Below are 18,066 nucleotides of genomic sequence, written 5' to 3'. Positions count from 1 at the left end.
ATCTTGTGGAGAATACTCCTAGAGGCTCAAGCCTGGCAAGGCGTGTGCCGGGCACTGAGCAGCTGGATTCTGGTTCCCGGGGCTAACCTGGCCCAGGTCTGAGGAAACTGTGGAGACTGCCTGTGGAGGCCAGCTCCAAGTGGAGCGTGCGCTGAGCTTGGGGCGACTGGGTTCTGACTCCCGGAACAGTTTTGGCCTGGGGCTGGGGAACCCGTGGGGGTCGCTCGCTGGAGCCAGCTCCCAGCGGAGAGTGTATCGGGATCCGAGAGGCGGGGTTCTGGCTACTTAAGCTGCTTTGGCCCAAGGCTAGGGAACCGGCGGTGACTGATTCTCAGTCAGGCTCCTGCTGGGTGCTGTGGGGCAGAGTGGAGCTTCCACCTGCACCCAGATCAGGCCAAGTGACCCGCCGGCGTGGTATCATGACACACCAAACTCAGCTGGGGCTGAAGAGAGTAGCCGCCTACGCCTAGAACAGGACAAACGACCCCGCGGCGCGCTAGCCAAGTAACCTCATTTGGAGTAGGGGCTGTGCAGAGCTGCCATCTGAGCAAGCAGGGCAGGCAGACCTGCGGCCCACTGGCAAGACAGGACAGGTAGCTTGCCAGCCTGGTGGACACGTAACACTGAGGCAGTCGCGTCACACTGGTTGGAGTGGGGGCAGAGCAGGGTCGCCGCGCTGGTCCGGAGGGGTCCCAGCGACCCGTTGGAGAGGTAGTCAGGTACCCCCATTGGGAGTGGGGGCTGTGCAGAACTGCGACCCACCGGCCTAGAGGCCTGCCAGCGTGGTAGACACATCACACCAATTGGAGTAGAGACCCAGCAGAGCCGCCACCCACATCCAGATCAGGACCAACGACCCCAGGGCATGGTAGTTACGTTACCACAATAGGAGTGGGGGCAGAGCAGAGCCGCCACCCGTGCCCGCAAGGGGGGCAGACCTGCGACCGATCAGCATAGTAGACAGATCACCCTAATTAGAGGAGGAGCACAGCCACTACCTGCCCTGCAAGGGAGAATTCCCAACTATATAAGAGCAATATAAATAAATAGGGGGTAAATTTCAAAAACACAACAGTTGCACCAAGCAGAAAGAAACGCAAGCAGTATGAAAAGACAAGGAAAGAAAGGACCACAAGCAATGCAGGTCAACTCAACTTTAGAACAGGTAATAGCTGCAACAGATGGAATGTCAGATAAAGAGCTCAGGATATATATGCTTCAGATGATCTGGAGTCTCAAGGAAGACATGAGACAGCAAAACCAGACAATGAAAGATCACATTGACAAACAAATCCAGGAAGTAAAAGATCAATTTCACAGGGAGATAGAGGTAATAAAATACAAACAAATAGAAATCCTAGAAATGCAGGAAACAATAAACCAACTTAAAAACTCAATTGAGAATACTACCAGCAGAGTAGATCACTTAGAAGAGAGAACATCAGACAATGAAGACAAAGTATTTCAACTGGAAAAGAACATAGACAGCTCAGCAAGTCTGCTAAGAAACCATGAGCAGAACATCCAAGAATTATGGGACAATATCAAAAGACCAAATTTAAGAGTCATTGGGATACAGGAAGGCACAGAGCTCCATACCAAAGGAATAAACAGTCTATTCAGTAAAATAATACGAGAAAACTTCCCAGACTTGAAGAATGAGACAGAATCCCAAATCCTAGAAGCCTACAGGACACCAAATGTGCAAAATCATAAGAGATCCACACCTAGACACGTTATAATGAAGATGTCCAACATACAGAATAAGGAGAGAATTTTAAAAGCTGCAAGAGAAAGAAAGCAGATTACATTTAGGGGTAAACCAATCAGGATAACAGCTGATCTCTCAACACAGACTCTGAAAGCTAGAAGATCCTGGAATAACATATTTCAAACACTGAAAGAAAATGGGTTCCAACCAAGAATCGTGTATCCGGTGAAATTAAGCTTCAGGATAGAAGATGAAACTAAAACCTTCCACGATAAACAAAAGTTAAAAGAATTCGCAGCTAGAAAACCATCTCTTCAAAAAATCCTTGGCAAAACATTACAGGAAGAGGAAATGGAAAATAACATTGAAAACCAACAATGGGAGGTAGGACAGTAAAGGGGGGGAAGTAGTCAAAGAGGATAACAAATCAGGTTTACTAACATCAATAAACAAATATGGATAGAAGAACAAACCATATCTCAATAATAACCCTAAAGGTTAATGGCTTAAACTCACCAATCAAGAGACACAGGCTAGTAGAATGGATCACAAAACAAGACCCAACAATATGCTGCCTACAGGAGACGCATCTGATAGGAAAAGATATTCATAGACTGAAGGTGAAAGGTTGGGAAAAATCATACCACTCATATGGACTGCGGAAACAAGCAGGAGTGTCCATACTCATATCTAATAAAATAGATTTCAAGCCAAAGTTAATCAAATGGGATAAAGAAGGACACTTCATACTGCTCAAGGGAACCATACACCAACAAGACATAACAATCATAAATATATATGCCCCAAATAATGGTGCAGCTGTGTTCATCAAGCAAACTCTTCTCAAGTTCAAGAGTCTAATAGACCAACATACAATAATCATGGGAGACTTCAACACACCTCTCTCACCACTGGACAGATCTTCCAAACAATAGTTAAATAAGGAAACTATAGAACTCAATAACACAATTAACAACCTAGACTTAATTGACATATATAGACTATACCACCCAACATCAAGTAGTTACACTTTTTTCTCAGCAGCACATGGAATCTTCTCAAAAATAGACCATATATTATGTCACAGGGCAACTCTTAGACAATATAAAGGGGTAGAGATAATACCATGCATCTTATCTGATCACAATGGAATGAAACTGAAAATCAATGATAAAAGAAGGAAGGAAAAATCAAGCATCACTTGGAGAATGAACAATAGGTTGCTGAATGATCAATGGGTTTTAGAAGACATCAAGGAGAAAATTAAAAACTTCCTAGAGTTAAATGAAAACACAGACACAACATATCGGAATCTATGGGACACATTGAAAGCAGTTCTAAGAGGAAAATTCATTGCTTGGAGTTCATTCCTCAAAAAAAGAAAAAACCAACAAATAAATGATCTCATACTTCATCTCAAAATCCTAGAAAAAGAAGAGCAAAACAACAGCAAAAGAAGTAGAAGGCAAGAAATAATTAAAATCAGAGCTGAAATTAATGAAATTGAAATAAAAGAAATAATTGAAAAAATTGACAAAACTAAGAGTTGGTTCTTTGAAAAAATAAATAAAATTGACAGACCCTTAGCCATGCTAACGAAGAGAAGAAGAGAGAGAACCCAAATTACTAGCATATGGGATGAAAAAGGCAATATCACAACAGACACTTCAGAAATACAGAAGATAATCAGAAATTATTTTGAATCCTTATACTCCAATAAAATAGAAGATAGTGAAGGCATAGATAAATTCCTTAAGTCTTATGATCTGCCCAGATTGAGTCAGTAGGATATAGACAACCTAAACAGACCAATAACAATAGAGGAAATAGAAGAAACCATCAAAAGATTACCAACTAAAAAAAGCCCAGGTCCGGATGGGTATACAGCAGAGTTTTACAAAACCTTTAAAGAGGAACTAACACCAATACTTTTCAAGCTATTTCAGGAAATAGAAAAAGAGGGAGAACTTCCAAATTCATTATACGAGGCCAACATCGGAATCTTTGTCTGATTCCGAAACCAGACAAAGACACTTCAAAGAAAGAAAACTACAGACCAATATCTCTAATGAACGTTGACGCAAAAATCCTCAATAAAATTCTGGCGAATCAGATTCAAATACATATTAAAAAAATTATACACCATGATCAAGTAGGATTCATCCCTGGTATGCAAGGTTGGTTCAATATATGGAAATCAATAAATGTTATCCACCACATCAATAGACTTAAAAATAAGAACCATATGATCATCTCGATAGATGCAAAAAAAGCTTTCGACAAAGTACAGCATCCCTTTATGTTCAAAACTCTAGAAAAATTAGGGATAACTGGATCATACCTCAACATTGTAAAAGCAATCTATGATAAGCCACAGTCCAGCATCATTCTGAATGGAGAAAAATTGAAGGCATTCCCTCTAAGATCTGGTACAAGACAGGGATGCCCTCTCTCACCACTTCTGTTCAACATAGTCCTCGAAACACTGGCCAGAGCAATTAGACAGTCAAAAGAAATTAAAGGCATAAAAATAGGAAAAGAAGAACTTAAATTATCACTATTTGCAGATGATATGATTCTATACCTAGCAGACCCAAAAGGGTCTACAAAGAAGCTATTAGAGCTAATAAATGAATTCAGCAAAGTGGCAGGATATAAGATCAACACGCATAAATCAAAGGCATTCCTGTATATCAGCGACAAATCCTCTGAAACGGAAATGAGGACAACTACTCCATTCACAATATCCCCCCAAAAAATAAAATACTTGGGAATCAACCTAACAAAAGAGGTGAAAGATTTATACAATGAAAATTACAGAACCCTAAAGAAAGATATAGAAGAAGACCTTAGAAGATGGAAAAACATACCCTGCTCATGGATAGGCAGAACTAACATCATCAAAATGGCGATATTACCAAAAGTTCTCTATAAGTTCAATGCAATGCCAATCAAAATCCCAACAGCATGTCTTGTAGAAATAGATAAAAGAATCATGAAATTCATATGGAATAATAAAAGACCCAGAATAGCAAAAACAATGCTAAGCAGGAAGTGTGAATCAGGCGGTATAGCGATACCAGACTTCAAACTATACTACAGAGCAATAGTAACAAAAACAGCATGGTACTGGTACCAAAACAGGCTTGTGGACCAATGGTACAGAATAGAGGACACAGTAACCAACCCACAAAACTACAGCTATCTTATATTTGATAAAGGGGCTAAAAGCATGCAATGGAGGAAGGATAGCATCTTCAACAAATGGTGCTGGGAAAACTGGAAATCCATTTGCATCAAAATGAATCTGAATCCCTATCTCTAGCCATGCACAAAAGTTAACTCAAAATGGATCAAGGAGCTTGATATTAAATCATAGACAGGGCATCTGATAGAAGAAAAAGTTGGTTATGATCTACATGCTGTGGGATCGGGCTCCAAATTCCTCAATCGGACACCCATAGCGCAAGTGTTAACAACTAGAATCAACAAATGGGACTTACTCAAACTAAAAAGTTTTTTCTCAGCAAAAGAAACAATAAGAGAGATAAACAGGGAGCCTACATCCTGGGAACAAATCTTTACTCCACACACTTCAGATAGAGCCCTAATAAACAGAATATACAAAGAACTCAAAAAATTAGACAATAAGATAACAAATAACCCAATCAATAAATGGGCCAAGGACCTGAACAGACACTTCTCAGAGGAGGACATACAATCAATCAAGAAGTACATGAAAAAATGCTCACCATAGCTAGCAGTCAGAGAAATGCAAATCAAAACTACCCTAAGATACCATCTCACTCCAGTAAGATTGGCAGCCATTAGGAAGTCAAACAACAATAAGTGCTGGAGAGGATGCGGGGAAAAGGGCACTCTTGTTCATTGCTGGTGGGACTGCAAATTGGTGCAGCCAATTTGGAAAGCAGTATGGAGATTTCTCGGAAAGCTGGGAATGGAACCACCATTTGACCCAGCTATTCCCCTTCTCGGTCTATTCCCTAAAGACCTAATAAGAGCATGCTACAGGGACACTGCTACATCGATGTTCATAGCAGCTCAATTCACAATAGCAAGACTGTGGGATCAGCCTAGATGCCCTTCAATAGATGAATGGATAAAAAAATGTGGCATTTATACACTATGGAGTATTACTCTGCATTAAAAAATGACAAAATCATAGAATTTGGAGGGAAATGGATGGCATTAGAGCAGATTATGCTAAGTGAAGCTAGTCAATCTTTAAAAAACAAATACCAAATGACTCCTTTGATATAAGGGGAGTAAACACGGACAGGGTAGGGATGAAGAGTCTGAGAAGAAGATTTACATTAAACAGGGATGAGAGGTGGGAGGGAAAGGGAGTGAGAAGGGTTATACAAAATGACATATAAGAGGAAAGGAGGGGTAAGACAAGATAATACAAATGGAAGAAATGATTTACAGTAGAAGGGGTAGAGAGAGAATAGGGGAGGGGAGGGGAGGGGAGGGGGGATAGTAGAGAATAGGACAGACAGCAGAATACATCAGACACTAGAAAGGCAATATGTCAATCAATGGAAGGGTAACTGATGTGATACAGCAATCTGTATATTGGGTAAAAGTGGGAGTTCATAACCCACTTGAATCAAACCGTGTAATATGATGTATTAAGAACTATGTAAGGTTTTGAACGACCAATAATAAAATTTAAAAAAAGCAAAAAAAAAGATACATTGGAAGATACTATTTGTCCTGTTATTTTTGAGTTAGGGAACACCATGACCTCTACTTTGTTTTGCATACTGCCACTTAGAGATGACCTATCCATGAGCTGGGAAAATTTAGGTTTGACTTTACAAATGTGCCAGTGGAAATAATCCAAGGATAGAAGAGCTCTTTGAGAGTGAAACTAGGGCATTTCTAAAAAAAATCCAAAGAAGGGTTTAACAGCTAAACTTCTAGAAGTCAGGGATGGAACCTAGAATGCAAATCTTTCCCTGTTTCTATCTTTATTTTCTAAGGAGGTTGGTTTATGATTTTTCTCCATGTCATGAAATATAGTGGCTGACAGCTCCTGAATATTACATCTTACAATTTCAGTGGCAATAAAGAGAAGTTGTGACTCTTTTTAGAATCCAAAACTCCCTAGGAAAAATTTTATTGGACTGGTTGGCCCAGGTGCTTACCCCAAGACAAATCAACTTTGATAAATTGGCAGTATAATTTTGTGCCAAGAGGAAGCACAATGAAAGCTTTTTGAACTTAGTAGGGCAGACTGGGCAGTACCATAGAAAGGTGAAATCAATTTCAAAAAGTCACCTGTTGGTGCCAGTGTGTACTCTCTGCTAATGCTTGGTGATGGGGCACAATATTTGGTATAGTTAATCTGAGCAAAAACTTAAGGTCACTTCTTCTATTGCCTGAGAGGGTGCTAAGATGAAGAAATCTGAAGGAGATAGTTGTCAAGCCAACACTCCAAGGTATGCTTTTAGATTGTTTTTAATTATTTTTTTTGCCTATGTCTGAGTTTTTAATGTTTATTGACACTTGGTAGTAGTTCTTAAGGGAGACACTTCATTCACTAGATTCTTTTTCTTAGGGAACACCAACCCCCAAACTCTAGAAATTTGATGAAATTTTCTATTTTTACAAATTTCATTTACCCTAGCAGGAAAATGATAAGAAAAGCCTGTTCTAAAGACTTTTCTGTTCTGATTAGGTATTATTCATAACAAGTGTTTATAATACCAAAAGCCTACTCCTGAGAAGATTTTAAAAAGTAGATTTTCATATAACAAACACTTCACTAAAAATACAACTCTTTATTGGATTAGACAATTAGGTTTTATGGAGAGCTTGTAATTCATCGAAATATTATAATAAATTATAAGAAGAGGGATTTAATTTGATAATTATGAGAAAGGTGGTAATGTCAAGTTCTTTGTTCTAGATATCTTTCCGAATTAGTAATTCAATTCATGGTTTTATAGAAGAAGATTACATTAAAAGTACAAATAGATTTTTTGTCCCCAACTTTTTCCTTCATGCTAATAAATTTACATTCAGCTCATTTTTTTTCCTATTTTATCTGCCAAACATTCAGTATTAAAATTGTCACTTGGAATCAAGCACATGGTTATACTTGGGACTTCAATTGCATGTTGCCTTAAAACTTTGAATACTAGTTTGAATATTTTTCCTTAAAATATATAGTTGTATCAAAATGTTTTTAACATTTTCTATTCCATCAGCATAACTTGTTCATTTAAGAGATACTCTGATATTTTTTATGAGCAATAGATTTTTTGTTTGCTTTTGGAGTGAAAGAAGCAAATGGAAGCATATAATTCTGTCCTACCGTGTTACTGATGTACAAAATATCTGTCAAGCTATTTTTTTGGCCTGACAAATAATTGATCATTGCAGAAAATGTCTTTTTCTTGAATTATATGCTTATCTCTATATGTATCTATGCCAACTACTTTTTCATAAAACTTAACAAAATGTGACCTTTGCAAATGTTACATTGTACACAAATTATGTCATTTGATACATAAGAATGAGTCCATGTAAAAATCTTTGTGAAAGCTATTGGAAAAATTAAATGTTAAAAGGATTTAGAACAAGGTCTAGATAACAGATCTCAGTCAAAATCGAGTTCAGAACGTGATTCCTAGTACAGGATAAGCATTCCTAATTTTAAGATTCAAAATCTGAAATGCTAAACATCCTAAAGGTTATAAGTATCAACAAGAAGCCAAAACTCAAAAATGCTACACCTCACTTCCTGTGATGGGTTGTAATTAAAATGCAGGTGCACTAAAAATATATTGTATAAAATTATCTTGCCTTTGTGTATATGGTATACAGGAGACAAAATGAATTTTAAATTTTGATTCAATATTCATTCATAAAATTTTGCACTGTGTATGTGCAAATATTCTAAAATCTAAAAGAGAAAAAAATCTAAATCCAAAACACATCTGGTCTCAAGCATTTTGGACAAAGGATACATAATCTATATGAGAGTATTTAACAAGAATTAAGTTTCTTGCTTGTTCTGGAAGTTTTGGTATTAAATATATTGGAAAAGATGAATTGTAAATCTGGTATACTGGTGGAAATAATGGAACAAATATTTCTCCTTTCTTTTTTGTGAAATAAAAGCAAAAGAGCTATATAGAATTACCCAAACAATTTATCAACAGAAACATTGCGTGAGTCTAAATTCTGCAAGTGAGATCCCATCATTAACTCCAAGTAGGAGCTTAAAATAATTAATCCATAAACAGAAAAAACTGTATGTGTGTTTAAAATAATCACCATTTAACAAGTTTTACACTTTAAATCAAGAATATAATGTCAGTAATTTCTCATTACTGATAGCTTTGTTAAAACAGCTTCTAACAAAATACCTTATGATCGAGAGATTATAAAAAACAGAAACTTTTTACACAATCCCAAATCAAGGCACTGGAAGAGGCCTTGGTAAAAACTTGCTTCTTCACGAATACCACATTTTCATTATGCCCTCACATGGGAAAGTTGTGAGGAGTGTCTTTGTGGGCCTGTTCTATGAGGATGCTAATCACATTTATGAGGGCTCTACCTTAAGGACCCAATTACAAGTTAACGGACCTACTTCATAATAGCATCACCTTGGGGTTGGGATTTCCATATAGAAATTTTGTAGAGGCACAAACATTCAGAGTGCAGCAGTTGGGAAAAGGAAATATAAATTTCACTACAGATGAGATATGCATATTATAAAGGGATATGTCCATTAATATACATTTATATAATGTAAAGTAGTTCAGAGAAAGCCTTCAGATACGTTATGTCTGGGTGTGACTTCAGACTTTTCACACTCACTGTCCATATTTAACAAGAATGGTAATAAAAGTAATACCTACTTTATTGGTTGTAGAGAACATTATATGTTGTTGAAAGTCTAATACAGAGTAAACACTACATATATATTTTAAAATATTATACATATACATTTTTAATCTTTTTTTAATTTCTGAAGAAGATTCCCAGTAGAAATTAAAACATCTTTATGATCAAAGACTTGTGTTTCCTATTCTTTCATCTCTTTCCAATTATTGTAGTAGAGCTACAGGAAGAGAAGATGACACATCAAAGTTCATGATGTTTCAAGTTCACTGACATTTAAGAAGTAACTGCTGGTATAGCAGAAGCTCCTGGCTTTATATTTCAGCCATAAGCATTTCAAACTCTTTGGCAAGGGGGAGGACATTCCTTAATTAACCCATGCCTTAATCTAGCTGTAAATGAATCACTGAGGAGTTTTAACTGAGAAGCATGAAGCCTGAGCCTACTACAACCCTGAACAAAACGGATTCTGTATCTCCATCTCTGCTTAGCAATATGCTCCAGCAGGAACATAATATCATAGAAGAAATTAGAAGTCTTTTAACCTTTGCCTCCTCAGGAAAATGCCTTTTCTCACTAACTGAACTATTCTATTTTACCCAATACACCTATGTCTACATATCCTACTAGTTATCACATAATTTTGAAAGAACATATACATACCACATAAAATTAAACTTTTGCTTTGTTATGTCATTAATTATATTAGTTTTATATAATCATGATTTTCTGTTCGCCCACTTTGGCACATATCTGTGTGTATCTAATTGTTCTACAATAGTGTGCATCTTGGTTTGGAGGCCACTGCATCTTTGGATTATCAAAATATGCTCTCTACCATTCAGAGCATGTTAGTTGTTTGCATATCAACTAACACAAATAAATGTTGCAAACCTATGAGAGAAAGTAATGATACAAAACTTTAATGAAGCTATGTATTATTTATTTGCAGAAAAATTAATGGAACTGAAGCAAAATAAGCCAGATTCAGAAAGACAAGTATGATGTTTTTTCTCTCATATGTGGAATCTAGAAAAAAAAAACACAGAAATAGAATGTGGACTATTTCAAAAGCGACCGTTCAGAACACTATGTATATTAGCAAGGGGATCAAAGGGTGGATGGGAAGAGACAAGAGACTAATATGGAGAAGGAGCATGATCAAAGTACATTATGTGCTCACAGGAAAATGTCACAAAGAAGCCCAATATTTTGAGAAATTAATGGATGCTAAGAATAAAAACAACAAAAAATACATAAATTGGCCATATTTGAAAAGGTTTATTTCTGAACTTTCAATTCTATTCCATAAATCTGTGTAATTTTTGAGACTACCTTCCGTGTACCTATAGCATATTGTTTTTAAAACTGTAGTTTCACAATATGTTTTCAAAATGTTGTGTAGTCTTTCAACTTTAATTTTATTTTTCAAAATTGATTTTTCTATTTTGGGTCATTTGATTTTCATATGTTTTAAGATTCACTTGTCAATTTTTTAAAAGAGTATAATAGAGTTATTAAAGAAATATCATTGTGGAAAATTTTTATACTGAGACTTCTTAACCATAAATGTTGGATATTTACATATTCTGTAATTTTTCTCAATAATGTTTCTCAGTAATGTTTTATAAATTTTCACTATCTTAAATTTATTCCTAAGTATTTTTTTCTCATACAATTTTTAATGAAATTGGATGCTTAGTTTTATATTTGGTTTATTCATTTCATTTCCAGATTACAGAAACTATTGATTTCATATGAAGATATTGAGATTTTGAGAGATATTGAGATATGTGGATTTTATTTGTATATTTTGTACATAGATTTAGTATGTAGATATTTATATGTATGTATTAATTTACTGAGACTGCAGAAGCTAATATCTATACGCTTTGTGACTCATAACAACAGAAATCAAGGGCTGGGTGTTTAGCTCACTGATAGAGCATGTGTTTGGCATGTGCTCAGCTCCAAGTTCGATCATGAGAACTGAAAGAGAGAGAGAGAGAGAGACAGTGCAACTAATTAATTCTCTGAGAATTGTGAATACCAGTCATTGTGTTGGCAGGACAGAACTGTGCTCCTTGTAAAGGTTTATGGGATATATCATTTTTTTTTTTTTTTTTACTTCTGTTGGAAGCAAAAATTCCTTGGCATGCCTTGGTTTCCTAGTTATCACTGCAATGGCTGAGTCCATATGCATATCTTTCTCTTCTGTATTCTCTCCACTTTTGTCTGATCTTGCTCAGCCTCTTTTTCAAACATGGTTTCATGCTATTGCATTTAGTACTTATCCAGATGCACAAGGGTAAATACCGCCTCTTGACATGCTTAACTTAATCACATCACTTCTCATTATAAGATCATCTTCACTCTGTATCACTTCTCATATAAGATCATCTTCACTCTGTTGTCATTTATTTATAGGCTCCCAGGATGAGGAAGTGTATTTATTTTGAGGGCCACAATTCAGCCCACTAAAATATTATAGCTCCAATCTATCTAAAATTTTTGTTAGTTCTTCTAGCTTGTTTTTTCCATTTTTTTGTAGATTCCATGCAATTTTTACATTCTAGATTTTATAATCTGTAAATGAAGACTATTTCATTTTTTCCATTCGAATCTGATAACTTTATGTATATATACATTATATGCTTATACACACACACCATATATACACACACACACACATATATATATATATATATATATATATATATATAATACATTATATTTTTAAGTAATATGTAATTTTAATTTTTTCATTGACTATGACCTCCAGACAATCATGGACAGATATGGTAACAGATGATCTTTAACTCCCACAATTTCAGACTAGAAGAGGCACTATGCTACCAATTTCTCTGGTCACAAACTTTTCTACTCTTGCCACTTGGTGAAGACATTTTTGCTTTTTTTTTTTTTTTTTGAGTCAAGCAAGTTGCCTTTAGCAGGAAAATGTCTGGTTTACCCATCCTGTTCCTCTTTAGCTGTGTTGAAGCACTGACCAAGCTGAGTGGGAGACAAGGAATCTCTGTGTGAGAATACTATACATGCTTGCTGTTATTGTCTGAAGTTCAAAATATTTTCATGGATAAAAACTTACTCATTTATTATATGTCTTTTGTCCATTTTTAAGAGCTTCAACATTGTTGTCTTTGATAAATTTATTTAGTTTTCTAGTTAGTATATTAGGGACAGGATTTCCCAAATTTTCTAGTTCATAGTGAAAGTACTCAAGTTTCAATATTTTATAGTTGAATCTCACTTTTGAGCAGGTAAGGAAGAGGATATTAATGTGATTGAAAAATCTATACCTACAAAACAAATATCTCCTTACTTTTTTATGTGGTACTTTTCCTCAGAGGTGGCATTTTATAGTAGAAAATGCATGAACCAACAGTTAAATGTGGTAACTCAGAAGTTGCAAAATGTGATAGTTTCCTTAATTTCTCTGATCTTGGCTTTCTTAACCACAATGCAGGTGAAGAATAAAGACACTTTGTTAAAAACATACAAAAGTTCACAGTGGCAAACAAAACACACACAAATAGACAAACATACAATATTTTATATTTTGCACATAAAGTAAAAACATTATCTCTACATTGACCTTTTCTTCTTATCATCCCAGATGTGAAACACCTGTAAAAACATAAATACAAAATATAATGTATGATTATGTAACAAATAATACAATTATAGAACAATGTAATTATATTATAATATGTAATGATAATACACCAACATAAGTTAATGTTAATTAATATAATAATATATAAGCTCTATATTATGCGACTATTTTAATGCATCTGCACCAATTTTGTTGAAATATTCAGAGAATACAATAATTGAGACTTAATGGGTTAAAAAGGCTCTTTATTCCTAATTTCATTTTCTATTTTTTTTTTTGGCAAAGAGAAGATATATATATATATATATATATATATATATATATATATATATATACACCTCAATATTTTGATTTTTTTAAACATTATAGCTCAAGTTCTTTTATCCAAAATACGAAGAACCAGAACCTTGAATTTTAGAGCTTCTCAGGTTTTGGAGCATTTTTATAGACTTGACTGGTTAAGCACCCCTCATCCCCAAATCTGAAATCAGAAATGCTCCCAAATACATTGCATTGAAAAAATGCTTTGGATTTGGGACCATTTTGGATTTTGGATTTTTAGATTAAGGATTCACAATGCATATTACATTGCTCTTCCTTCTTCTAAAGAGAGGCTGTGCTAAGTTGAATACAGTAGTGATTAGGGATGGGTAGAAATATCCTGTCCTTCCTTTCTGGTACCTAGTGTAAGTATGTATTTCCCCAACTACATTGTGGTTATTATTTGCTGTGTGACTTGGTTTGCAAAGGAAATGAGAAGGGTAGAAAATGTGGTAATTGAGGACCACAGTTTTAAAAGCCAGGGATGATTTGCTACTTACCATTTCCTTTCCATGGGATCTGGAAGTCAAATTCAATCTGGAATAGATTCTTCTGCCAACATACATTGGAACTGAGTATCAAGCAAGAAATAAATGCTTATTTTTCTAAACCCTGTGATTTTTGTCTTAGCTATTTAATGCAGCATGGTTTGGCATGGCTTGACTAATATGGTCTTCAAAGGATAAGATTTATTGTTTTGCACCTTTATACAAATTTAGTGCCCCAGAATATGTTTTAAGGATTCATGCACCTTGAGTAAAATTTTAACTGAAATCTTAAAGTATGCAAAAGTATTATAAAAACTTCTGGAGCCTCAGTAAAAGAGCTTACATTATTTACAGATGAGTTCCACAGTTACAAAATAATGGTAAACATAAATTGATAGCTTAAAATATCCAAGCTAAAAGTCATTAAAGTAGAATAAGCACTTGAAAATGAATATAGACTCAGATAAATGCATATATTAAGTTGAACATTTCTGAAGGTACTTTCTGTAACTTGGAAATTCAGAAGCACAGAAGTAAATGGAAGTAATTTGAGTGCTCTGCACTGGCATTTAAATACAAGAGAAAAAAAATGTTAATAGGATAAGTACCAGAAAGGATTAAGTGACGCTAAACACCAAAGAGGATTAGTTATTATCCTGCCTTTACAGGCACCCAAGTTTCATGTGGCCAAGTAGATAGGAAACAGAAAGCCAATGCTATAAAATGGGATTTTTTTCTTTTTGGAATAAGCTTATATTAAAATCAGTTTTATTATGGCACATAACTAAATAAGTAACATAATACTTAAACTTTCCTCTGGATAATCGAAAATGTAGTTTACTTTTAAATATATTTTAGAAATATTTTTTTAAAAAATGTTTTTTACCTTCTACATATTGCCTTTAAGATAATGCTTGAATTTGCAATTAATCAATATCCTATTTTTTATATCTTTACAGAGAGAACTTTCCCTAGTATTCAAATCAGGGATACCTGTAGAGACTTAAATATTCTATTTCACTTACTATATATTTTCTATTTCATTTATGACATGTATTTTGTTGCATTAATGTGAAATAAAAAGTATGCACTTGTATATATATATATATATATATATATATATATATACGCATACATTCAAACATAAACAATTAGCATTTCATATATGAAAATGAAATGAGTTTCATTGTGGATGAGACTCACTGCTTAGTTGTTTAGAGTTTTGTCATTTCTATTCTTGGCAGCACAGCTGGAATATTGCAGTCTCATTATTTCAACCAACAAATCATTCAAAGTTTATATGAGAAATGAAGGGGAATCATGGTTGTATGAGAACCGTCAACTGGCATCTTACGTATACAAAAAGTCCCAGCATTAAACATGTACAGAATAGTTATCTGTGACTTGGAAGAAAATATTGAAGACAACTTAGGAGCCCTGTTAAGAAGTACTGTATCACTGACACTACTGATAGCACAGTGAACAATGTTGCCTGTTTTGATTTAGTGACAATTTTGAATGAAAAATAGATTTTAAAAAATTACCTTAGCAAACAAAGAAGACTTTAGAAAAAAAATAGCTAGGTTACTTTGCTCATATTTCTTTTTTGTATATAAATAAAAATGATATAGGATTTTTAAAAAACTAAGTACTTCAGAAAACCTCTTTCAGTTCAGATAAAATTTAAAAAATCAAAAATAAATGATTGTATTTTGTCGGCGTTTTCTTCGATACTTTTACATAAAATAGGGTGCAACTTACAGTCAATGACACCTGTATTCCATAAAATACGTTAGTTTACTTATTGGGTTTCCTAAATTGTAACATGGAAAGGAGCTTCTATTACAGGTTCTGCTGGGATGCTTTCCTAGCTTTTAAATTATTCAGACCATTTTCCATGTAATTTTAAACTTCATTTTTATCCACATTAGCTTGTTTACAAAAGGGGAAAAAGATTTAAGACATGAAATGATTTGAAAATCAAGACTAGCTCTAAGTTTGGTGAGGTGGTTATAACGATTTACCTAGTTTAGGTATTTAGAGTAGCAATATATTTCATCTAACCCTTGTGTATAAATAACCAGAGTTAGAAATTTTATTCATTCTTCCATTCATTAAATGATTATTAATTTGGTTCCTATTATGTTCCAGAAGCTGTTTTAAGTAAGTAAAAGGTGGCTATATTGCTATGAGTAATGAATACATGAATATGTATACATATATATAAAATTTATATATAAAAATCTCCTATTTATTCTGCTTCTCTGGAGAATTTGACTAATACAATGATAATGTGTCTCTAGAGTTAAGAAAGGAAAGACGATGTTATTATATGTGGAATGTAAACAGTTCTTCATTTATTTAGGACATTCTAAGATTATGTGTTGCACCAGTATAATTATTGAAACCATCTTTTTTCAATATCCACAGTTTCCAAGTTGGTTCAAAAATTATGATGATATTAAAATATTTTCAGAATTGTTTTTCAATTAAGTGTTACTCAAACAATGTCTTGATGATGACAAGATGTTTCATTATACTTTAAATCAGTAGAGGTCTATTTGTTTAGAAGGATTTGTTGTCAGAAATATATTATGTCTAATATTAAATCTTATGAACCCTCTGTTTACATTTTTACAAGACACTTTCTGGCATGTAGAAGGCCCTCAGTAAATACTGGAGAAAGAAATAAATAAACTTGGAATTCTTCAAATGCAATTAAATTAAAAATTTTTCTTAGAGATTGAATGAGAACAATTTAATGTTATAGTACCACTTCAATTTTAAGTGGCTTTGTGAAAATTTAAAACCTGTAAGTGCAATAAATGTAATACATTTTTGACATGAAAACATATACAAAAAGGGAGATACTGTGGACTAGGGAATGTGTAAGAATGAACATTATAATTCCAGTTTACTGACTTATTGATCTTGGACATCTTGTTTGCCTTGGTTTTAAGTGATTATGAACAACAATGCTTTTAAATGCAGACACCACTGCTTGAATGCTTGATTGCTATGAAATTTTCCTCTTGTGTATTACTTAGTCTATCATATTTATATTTAGCTTCACATAACATTTTAAGACATGGGCAAAGTTCTTTGCTAGAATGTAACATGAGTGACTTACTCCAATTCCAAATAATGTCCTTGCCTTCATCTGAAACCTTGTGAGCAAGGTCTACACTGGCCACATTCCTGTTTCATTCTAGGCTTCCAAGCTCCCACTAGCATCAACCATCAAGCTCTGCTTACAACATTCTAAGGCTTCTATAGTCTACAAATACAAACCTTTCTAAACTCCTTCCACATATCTATTCCAAAAGCTTCTGAACCACCTGGTCAGGTAGTCACAGCATGGAATCCATGTATTAGGACCAATTTTCTGTGCTAATCTCCTTTTGATCACTGCTACATAATCTGAAAAACATAACTTAGAAGATGAAAGATTTGTTTTGGCTCACAGTTTCGAAGGTTTAAGTCCATAGTGTGGGTTACTCTGGACCTGAGATAAGGCAGAACATCTTAGCAGAAGGGTGTATCCAATGAACTGTGAGAGACATAAAAATAACCATGAGAAGGCAAAATTCCCCAAAGCATGCCCCCAGTGACATATTTCCTAGAGCCACAACCTACCTGCCTTAAGTGTTCACCACCTCCCAGGTGTCAATTCAGTTCTCAGTGGATTAATCCATTGATGAGGTCAGAGTCACCATGATTCAATTACTTCCTAAAAGCTCCAGCTATGAACATTACTGCATTGCAGACCAAGTCTTCAATACATGAGACTCTTAGTGCGATTCCAGATCCAAACCATAACAATTTCTGATACTATTACTCACACATATGTATTGGACTATATAGAGGAATTGAATAACTACATAAATAAAAGGTGGCTGATGGGAATACAATTTTTAACTCTTTTAACAGGAAGTTATAGATAAGTAGGAAGAGAAAAGTAGAATATATGTGTGGTAACAAATTATAGTTAGAGACATCAGTATAAACTTATGTTTACCTTAACGTAGACA

The sequence above is a fragment of the Urocitellus parryii genome, chromosome 10 (assembly GCF_045843805.1).
Source record: "Urocitellus parryii isolate mUroPar1 chromosome 10, mUroPar1.hap1, whole genome shotgun sequence".
NCBI classification, from domain to species: domain Eukaryota; kingdom Metazoa; phylum Chordata; class Mammalia; order Rodentia; family Sciuridae; genus Urocitellus; species Urocitellus parryii.
This window is presented reverse-complemented; position numbering follows the sequence as displayed.